The sequence below is a fragment of the Eptatretus burgeri genome, chromosome 3 (assembly GCF_056783735.1).
Source record: "Eptatretus burgeri isolate ZD-2024b chromosome 3, Ebu_testis_v1, whole genome shotgun sequence".
Lineage (NCBI taxonomy): Eukaryota > Metazoa > Chordata > Myxini > Myxiniformes > Myxinidae > Eptatretus > Eptatretus burgeri.
In genome coordinates this window covers 56,437,750-56,446,736 of record NC_140963.1, presented here as the reverse complement: position 1 = coordinate 56,446,736, position 8,987 = coordinate 56,437,750, and the positions used below count along the sequence as shown (strand labels likewise).

The 8,987-nt window shown below is 46.5% G+C and overlaps 1 long non-coding RNA gene across 1 annotated transcript in view; it reads right to left on the bottom strand.

Moving 5' to 3' along the window:
* LOC147029961 (uncharacterized) overlaps window positions 1-2,218 on the bottom strand; it is a 91,339-nt gene extending 89,121 nt beyond the window's left edge. Inside the window, exon 1 of the long non-coding RNA XR_015056149.1 lies at window positions 1,833-2,218. This is a non-coding gene — a long non-coding RNA (uncharacterized LOC147029961). The remainder of the gene's footprint in view (window positions 1-1,832) is intronic.
* Window positions 2,219-8,987: the final 6,769 nt, after the last annotated feature.

The following is an 8,987-nucleotide window of genomic DNA, read 5'->3' as shown; positions in this document are numbered from 1 at the left end:
ACCAATCACACACACACATTTACTTGCTTGTGGGCCCAAGGCCAAACCTTATCAGTGCCCCCCCCTCCACAAAAAAAAAAAAAAATATATATAAATATATAAATATATATATATATATATATATATATATATATATATATATATATATATATATATATATATGAGGCGCCATGAGGAGGAGTGATGTAAGGGCCACATCGGCCATTTTGGAGTTAATCAAATATAGCACTATTTTAACCCTTCCCCTATCATCATCATATCATTAAAAAATGTCGCTTACATCACTCCGAGCCGGGATATATATATATATATATATATATATATATATATATATATATATATATATATATATATATATATATATATGTATATGTATATGTATATGTATATGTATATGTATATGTATATGTATATGTATATGTATATGTATATGTATATGTGTATGTATGTATGTATGTATGTATATATATATATATATATATTCTTCCTCTTTCGGCTGCTCCCGTTAGGGGTTGCCACAGCGGATCATGCGTATGATCCGCATAGTGATTTGGCACATGTTTTACGCCAGATGCCCTTCCTGATGCAACCCTGGTCGCCTCTTACGGCACAAGGATAATATATATATATATATATATATATATATATATATATATATATATATATATATATATATATATATATATATATATATTACATATTGTAATATTTTTTTAAAAAGAATTACAACATAATGTAACATCAATAATTGTTAATCAAATTAGTTCCATATCAAGTACATCTTACACATAGGAATAATGGAAAAATACAATGAAACTGAAGCATAATAAATTTTGCAAGCACAACTATGTGAAGTACAAAATGACATTTTCCTGCTTTTTTCTATGGCAAATTTGTCGTGGATACTGTTTGTGTCAAGGGATTGTAGGAGGTCAGATACTAAATCAGGTAAGCATAAAGTAATAACAAATTAGTTCAAGTCTCGTATAAGAGATACCAATATCACAAAATAAGAACACAAAAACACATGTAATATAACAATGAAGTTCACTAAATACAACACGTAATGTATATAATCTGCAGATAGATAGATAGATAGATAGATGGTGGGAAACGGGCATTTAGAAATGTACTGTTATATTTTTCGTTACCCTATTTTATTTTATTAATTTTACGAAAGGGCCTACTAGCCTACTCCTTGGCTGATCAGAGAACCCACAAGTCCCTGGTGGGCCCCCAGTTGCCTATTGGAAAATCCGGCCACACACACACACACACACACACACACACACACACACACACACACACACACACACACACACACACACACACACACACACACACACACACACACACACACACACACACGGTTGATATTGGCAGGTTGGAGTGAGTTTGTTTACTGATGACAGTACGTACTGTATACAACCCAGAAACCTTGAGTAACTTTCACCGAAAAACAACGTTTCAAGAATATGATCACAAACATAATTCTTTTTAAGTAGCTGCGTGTAATGGGTGGAAAAATAATTGGCTCGATCATTTTGAAAACGCGTTAAAACGGAAAACGGATTGGAAATCGGGTGTTATCAAATATATTTTGCTTTTGCAAAGGGAACCGCATAACCTTTGTAAAGCAAATCCCATAACAAATGCTTTAGAAACAGGAGCGAGGATTAAAAAAAACCCTGAAAGAACCTCCATTAGATACGGGATAAAACTTTGTCACCAAGGCACCCGTAACAGGCATGGCATGTCCACACACCCGCGGAGAGTCCGTACAGATCCAAATCTACCCATATGTACCACGTCCGTGTGTACTGTATACGTACCTTTACCTTGTGGTGACTGCCGACTGCACATCCCGATCAGGACACGAACCGAACTGTACAGCTCGGGAAGTGGATGAAACACTCCAACACTCCAACGAAACGCCTCGCTTGGCAAGCGATTACCAATTACCCGCGATACAACTCTGCACCCAGAAACACCCGTGCAATGTCCGAATTGGACAAATCAACACTTTTTGGGGGAGTCGGCACTGCTGATACTTTCAAAACTGGAGCTTAGTTACATCCAGGCCAAAAAAACATGGCGGCTTCAGGCCCCAGCGAGGTTACCGAGGAAACGCCTTAAGACCCCAGACAGTCAGGTGGCCGAGGATCGCCTGATGAAGGGTATAATAAGACCGTTAATTAACTTGAAAAGAGAGAGTTTTAATTAACCCAAATGTTATGACTCTCCACTCGGCCGAGTAAGATGACAGAGTCAGATGAGGATCCTCGAATTACACGTTTTATTTCCGAAGACCACACGCATGCGGAATGTGACTCAGTGACCCTTCAGTCAGGCTCCCCTGAATCACATTAAGAATATGCTTCAAAACAATCACATATATAATCACACAAAGCAAAACTGGGTGTGGACTAAAAGTGTAAAGGAAAAACTGGGTGTGGACTAAAAGTGTATGCTAAGGGATAAGGAAACAAAGAAGTAAAAGAAATAAATGTGGCAGTGGGCTTCTTTCCCCCCTCCCTCGGGCCCTAGGGGAAGTTGAATCGGTCAATTCTCAGATATGCAACCACAGTTTCCAAGCCACCTACACAACTCTCAGATATGCAAGCCTTGCAAACTAATAACTTTCCTACACTCCTTCACTAGCACCTGCTGATAACAAGGCAAAGCTTTGGTGATCACTGAGAATAGGAATGTGTGGGCAGCATACACTGAAGGAACAATTCCACAGTTCTCTCCAAGGTTGCACTAAGGGCACACCACCACAGAGCAACAGGAAGGGTGATAAGGGCTTAGTTTCCAAGAAACAGGAACAGCTGGGCTCTGTCCAAAAACAGTGGGGTGCATGGAACATTGGTAGCCTGAAACATTTAAAGCAACATTTTAAAGCAAGGTTTGAATAATGCACAGTTACAAGCAAGGTTAGAATCCTGACAGCTGATTAACACACAGCTAATGGTCCAAAATATGACCACCTAACATATCATCATAACAGTTTCCCTCCTTGGTCATATTTTGACCATTCCCAGCCACACCTGAGACTCACCGACCGAGTGGACCCCTATTTGGTTCCTGTAGCAGCTACCCCTAGGCCCCCGCGCCTGCCAAACGGGATTTACGAATGCCGTGGATAGCCATCAACATTCTCCAAATGAGAAGTCCCCAACTGCCGGTGGTTCAGGTTAGCTTCTGTTACCATTGTCTTCCCCCTTTTGTCCTACCCACTGCCACATGCCTCCCGTTTACGCTGCAGTGTATGAATTCAATGCTAAGTCCACACCATATTAACATGTAATACTGTTCTATGTTAGCAGCAGTGGTAATACTATTGTTTAAACAATTATACATAAGCAAGTAGCAAAAGTAGTACTCAAGGCACGGGTGTAAGCTCGTCCAGCGCAGGAGTCACATCTTGCACTGGAAGGCAAAACAACACGCACTCTCTCCTGGGTTAGTTATCTGCTTCAACAAGGAGGAATGGTTGTAAACCTTGGCCTAGGTCCACGTGTATGACGCCCCCCTGAAGGCCCTGGTCGTCCCCCTCCCCATTACTGGCCAAGTCGTCCTCAACAGAGAGTTCGCTGTTAATTATTATAATGGCCTGGGTGAGGGGTGACGCTGCGCAGCACTTCTTCAAACAAATGGTAATGAGAAGTTTGATTAGAAACACCCCAAAAATTACCACCACAATGATTAAAAGTACTGACCCTATTAGTCGCAACAACCAACCTCCCCAGCCCTGGAAGATCGACTTCCACCATGCATAACCTTCCTCACGTTCCACTCGATTGCTTGTGAGAACTTCCACCACCTTTTTAATTCGGGCCACCGCACGATTAGTTATGTCCTTCGGGTCCGGAATCCAGACGCAACATTCTCCTTCAATCATCCCGCATACCCCTCCTTGCTCTGCTAGAAGCATGTCTAAAGCTACTCTGTTCTGCATTACCATAGCGCGCATTGATACCAACATCTCTGTTAATTCTGTATAGTAAGCCATGGTTACATTACCTAAATATTCCAAAACTTGTGAAAGCTCATCTAACCTAATGCTATTAATAGTAGTACCGGCATGTGGCATGAAAAAGCCAAGAGCCTTCTCCCACCAGGTGCCTTTGATCACCCCTAAGCGCTCTGATACACCGGCCCATCCCTCTGGATCCCCTGTCTCTGATGCGCTGCGTCGATGCCGTGGTGCAGGGGTAGGGTAAAAAGTGGTCTTAATCCTGCTATCCGGAAATACTGAAGCTAAATAACAACTCCCTTCCCACCCTTTTTGGTAGGTAGGAGTAAGCCTTGTCCCCGCAAACCAAGTGAATGCCTTTTGGCGGGATCATCCCGTTGTGTCATGGTGTAAGGCTGCTTTTATTGTGAATGTTACTTGCTCCTCTACCTGGGTGTCCGGGTTAACAGCGATGACTTCCTGGTCAGTTGATTTCGGGAGGGGAAGTTGAATCTCACATTCTGACTTTCCCATTCTGTTTGCTCCCTGTCCTGTAAAACAGACTGCTCCCCTGGTGTTTTCTACCCATAGGGGAGATGGTACCACCATTACATTAGCACTCGGATTCTTCTCTGCATAGACCCGTTGTGTATAATCACGGGCTGAGGCCTTAGCTTCGAGCCCTTCTACTGGTCCGGTTACATGATTGAAGATGGTTAATGGTAATACGAAAAGAGGAAGTCCGGTCACGAGGCCAGATGGTGGTTTAAGGCACACCCAGCACTCACTCCGGTTCTCAATGTTTGCTATCTCTGTGGTTAGGGCTACAAAGGTATTCGGGGGCCTTGTCGGCGGCCCCTGTCTGCGTACATCAAAGTGTATCCAATTACTCCATGCTGTTTGGTTGCTCAATAGAACGCGGCAATAGTATGCCAACTGGGTGTCGTCTGGTACTTGCGGAATTCTAGTTATCAGACTTGCATGCTGGCCCCATTCATATCCTTGTCGGTTGTAGGATCCCTTTTGCCCTCTCTGTTTCTTTACTTGTCGAGCTACTAAGAGAACCTGCCCTGCAATATCGTAGTACCATATGATGGCCTTAAGTTCCTTGTGTCGTTCTACCAGGTCACTAGACCCATCTGCTAGGATGCAGGGTATTTCTATGAGTTGTTGAGGTCGGAGCAGCGGTACCTTTATGTTCTTATTGTTCGGAACCATTGACGAAAAAGGTTGGGTGCGGTTAACTGAAAAGACTCTTACTGTGTCTAACTCCTTGTTATGGGTTGTCCCAAAATTTGCATATTTGCTTGCTGTCACCTCTCTTGGTACCCCTCTCCTGCTACGCTGTAAAGAAGTTGCTAATTCACTCTCGTTTCCCCATTCGTGGTTGAGGTGTAGGAGGCGTGTATGGTTCTCGGGGTCTAAGACTGTCGGTTTGCTGCCTAGTGACAGGCCGCCTTTGCACAGGAGTAGCACTAGCACCAGGAGTTGCATGTTGTGTCGTCAAAGTTCCTGTCGCTGTTTCCTGTATTACAATGTTGTTGCCGTCTAAACCTGCCTGTTCCACGTTTGGCAGGGTGCCTGGTCCAGGTTCCGACTCCACGTCTGGCGGGGCGTTTGGTTCTAGCGCTGGTCTTTCAGGATCCCTGTTGTCTACGTTTTCAGGTCCCGGGTCCGGCGGGGCACCTGGCTCTGCTTGCAGTGGGTCTCCCTGTACTATCTCTCCCTGTCCTGCTGGGCCAGCCCCGTCTCGGTTTGGTGGTGGTGGAGGGGGTCTCTGTAGAGATATCACGTCTTCCCCCTCGTCGTCGTCTTCACTATCCCGGTAAAAGACTGAATCGGACACAGCCGGAACCTCTGCTGAGGTTACCTCCTCCGGTTCCCCTAGTTTCAGCGGCTTCCTTGGGTGCTCGTTTACAGTGTGAGTGGTGTATCCATGCACTCTTACCCCTCACTTTGACGGCCGAGAGCGTGGTCAAAAGTACAGTGTAGGGGCCCGGTCCACTTGGGTTGTAGGGCGTCCTTCCGCAGGAACTCTTTCACCCAAACTCGTTCAGCAGGTTGGAAATCATGTAACGGGTCTCCAGCAGGTATCGGCAATGCTTCTTGTACCTGTGAGTGAAAAGCCCTAATGGTAGCAGTGAGTGTTCTGCAATAGTTCATCATTCCGTCAGTCATACATGCCAAATCCCAATCTCCCATATCTGGCGGAGCCGAGACCGGTAACTGTATAGGACGTCCTGTTATTATTTCGTGGGGCGAGAGCCCCTTGTGGCATTATTTGTTGCCCGCATTTTCATGAGTGCTATCGGCAGCACGTCTGGCCAGGGCATTGACTGGTCCTCGCAGAGTTTGGAAAGCGTCTGCTTTAGGGTTTGGTTTCTCTCTTTCTACTGCCCCTGCTGACTGGGGGTGGTACGGACAATGCAGTTTCTGGTTGATACCCAAGCCTTCGGCTACTTTTTCCATTACTTTTGCCGTAAAAGACCCTCCTTGGTCCGAGGATAGTCGTGTTGGAATCCCAAATCGCGGAATTACTTCCTGTAAAAGTAGTTTGGCCACTGTATCAGCTTCCTGATTGGTCGTGGCGAAGGCCTCTACCCACTTAGAAAACATATCCACAATTACCAGCACATATTGGTGATGTTTGTATGCCGGCATTTTTATAAAATCCATCTGAAGGTGTTGAAACGGTCCGGACGGGGGTGGGTGTGCTCCCCGTTTCTTGGCGGCATACTTCCTGTTATGTCTACCACAGGTCGCACAATTGCTAACCACCTCTGTTGCTGCTGTTGTTACACCTGGGGCATTCCAGGTTTGACGAATAATTTCCGCCACCCCTTTATTCCCATATGGCCCTGCGCATGTGCAGTGAGGGCGAGCCATGGGAGCAATATCCGGGGTACAAACGGTCTATTTCGCTCATCCACCCATACTCCATGTATGTTTTGCTTTGCACCCTCCTTCACCCTCCATGATTCCTGTTCTTCCATAGTTGCGGAGACCTGCAGGTCCTTCAGCTGTTCTTGCGTTTGTGGACCGTCTACCATTTGCTCCACGTAAAGTTCGGTCGTTGGTTGTGGGTTCGCCTCCTCCTCATCGAGCACTGCTTTTGCCGCTAAATCTGCTCTTTCATTGCCTTTTGACACTTCATCTGTCCCTCCTGTGTGAGCTTTGCATTTAATCACTGCAATCTGTTGCGGCTCTTGTGCTGCTCGTATCAGTCGTTTGATCAAGTCCCCATGTCGGATAACCTTCCCTGAGGACGTCTTAAAGCCACGCAAGGCCCAAATGGCAGCAGAGTCATGTAAGATGCCCCAGGCATACCTAGAATCTGTGTATATGTTCAATGTCTTACCCGCACCCAGCTCACACCCGCATATCAATGCTTCCAGCTCAGCTTGTTGGGCTGAAAATCCCTTTGGTAACAATTGTTTCCTCAAGGTGGCGCTTGCGGTGCATACTGCAAAGCTAGCGATGGTTCTTCCCCATCGGTTCTTCCTCGCCGCTCCATCCACGAACAGTTCCAATTCTGCATTTTCGATCGGGGCTTCCTGTAGGTCACGCCTAGCCTTTGTCTCTTCCACCAGCACTCGTTCACACACATGTGCCTCTCCCTCATCACCCGCTGGCATTAGGGAGGCTGGGTTCAGTGGCGAACATCTTTCGATCGTTATATTAGTTGCCTGCAACAGCACCAAATCATGTTGAACTGCTCGTGCCGCTGATATATGTTGTGTCTTATTTTGCCGTATCAGCGCCGCCACATCATGCGGTACCTTTACAGTCAGCGGAGAACCCAAAACCAGCGTTGCTGTTGCGGTTACTGCGTATTGCGTTGCTGCTACTGCCCGTAAGCACCCAGGATAGGCGGCGGCGACCGAGTCCAAATGACTACTGTAGTACGCAATCGGCCTATTCTTTCCTCCGTGTTCTTGCGTCAGCACCGCTTGGGCGAACCCTCCTCTTTCATGGACGAATAGAGTGAAGGGAAGATCATAGTTCGGTAGCCCCAATGCTGGTGCTTTTGACAAGGCCTGCTTCAATGTTTCAAAGTCTTTGTTCGCACCATTCGTCCAGGAGATCTTATCCCCCTCTGCCTCTTTTACCATGTCGTACAGTGATCGCGCCCTAACTGCATAATCAGGGATCCACTGCCGGCAGTACCCCGTCATCCCGAGGAACCGCCGCAATTGTCGCAATGTAGCGGGTTTTGGGTGCTCTAGGATTGTCTCCACCCGTTCAGCTCCGAGGCTCCTCTGCCCCTGTTCCAGTATATGTCCCAAATACGTCACCCTTGGCTGCGAAAACTGTAATTTGTCTTTGCTGACTTTGTGGCCCTTTCGGGCGAGAGCTGTTAACAGCGCTACAGTGTCCGTTTCACATTTCGTTTGATTGTCCGAGCATACCAACAGGTCGTCCACATATTGTATCATGACTGATCCTTCCGGGAGCTCTATGTCCTCCAGGTCCTCCTTCAGAGCCTGCGAGAAGAGCGTTGGACTATCGCAGAACCCCTGCGGAAGTACAGTCCAGGTGTATTGTTGTCCGTCGTAGCTGAAGGCAAACAAGTGTTGCGACTCTTTGGCTAGCGGTATGCTAAAGAACGCTGAGCACAAGTCTACCACGGAAAAATGCGTCGCAGTGGACGGCACCCCTGACAGTATCGTAACCGGGTGTGGCACCACGGGAAAGGACGCTTTCACACACTTATTCACTGCTCGCAGATCTTGTACGAACCTCCATTTGTTTCCTCCGGGCTTCTCCACCGGCAGGATTGGTGTGTTACATTGGCTCTTAGTAGGTATTATCACCCCTTGGTCGCGTAATGATGCTATCACCGGAGCGATCCCTTCTATTGCCTCTTTGCGCAACGGGTATTGAGCCACTCGAGGCAGGGGTACCCCCTCCTTTATCTGGATAGACACGGGCGTTGCGGCTAGCACTCTGCCCACGTCATTCGGATGTTGTGTCCATAATTCAACAGGTACTTCCTGTAGTCTTTCTTCCGTTCTCGTTTCCCTGTTTG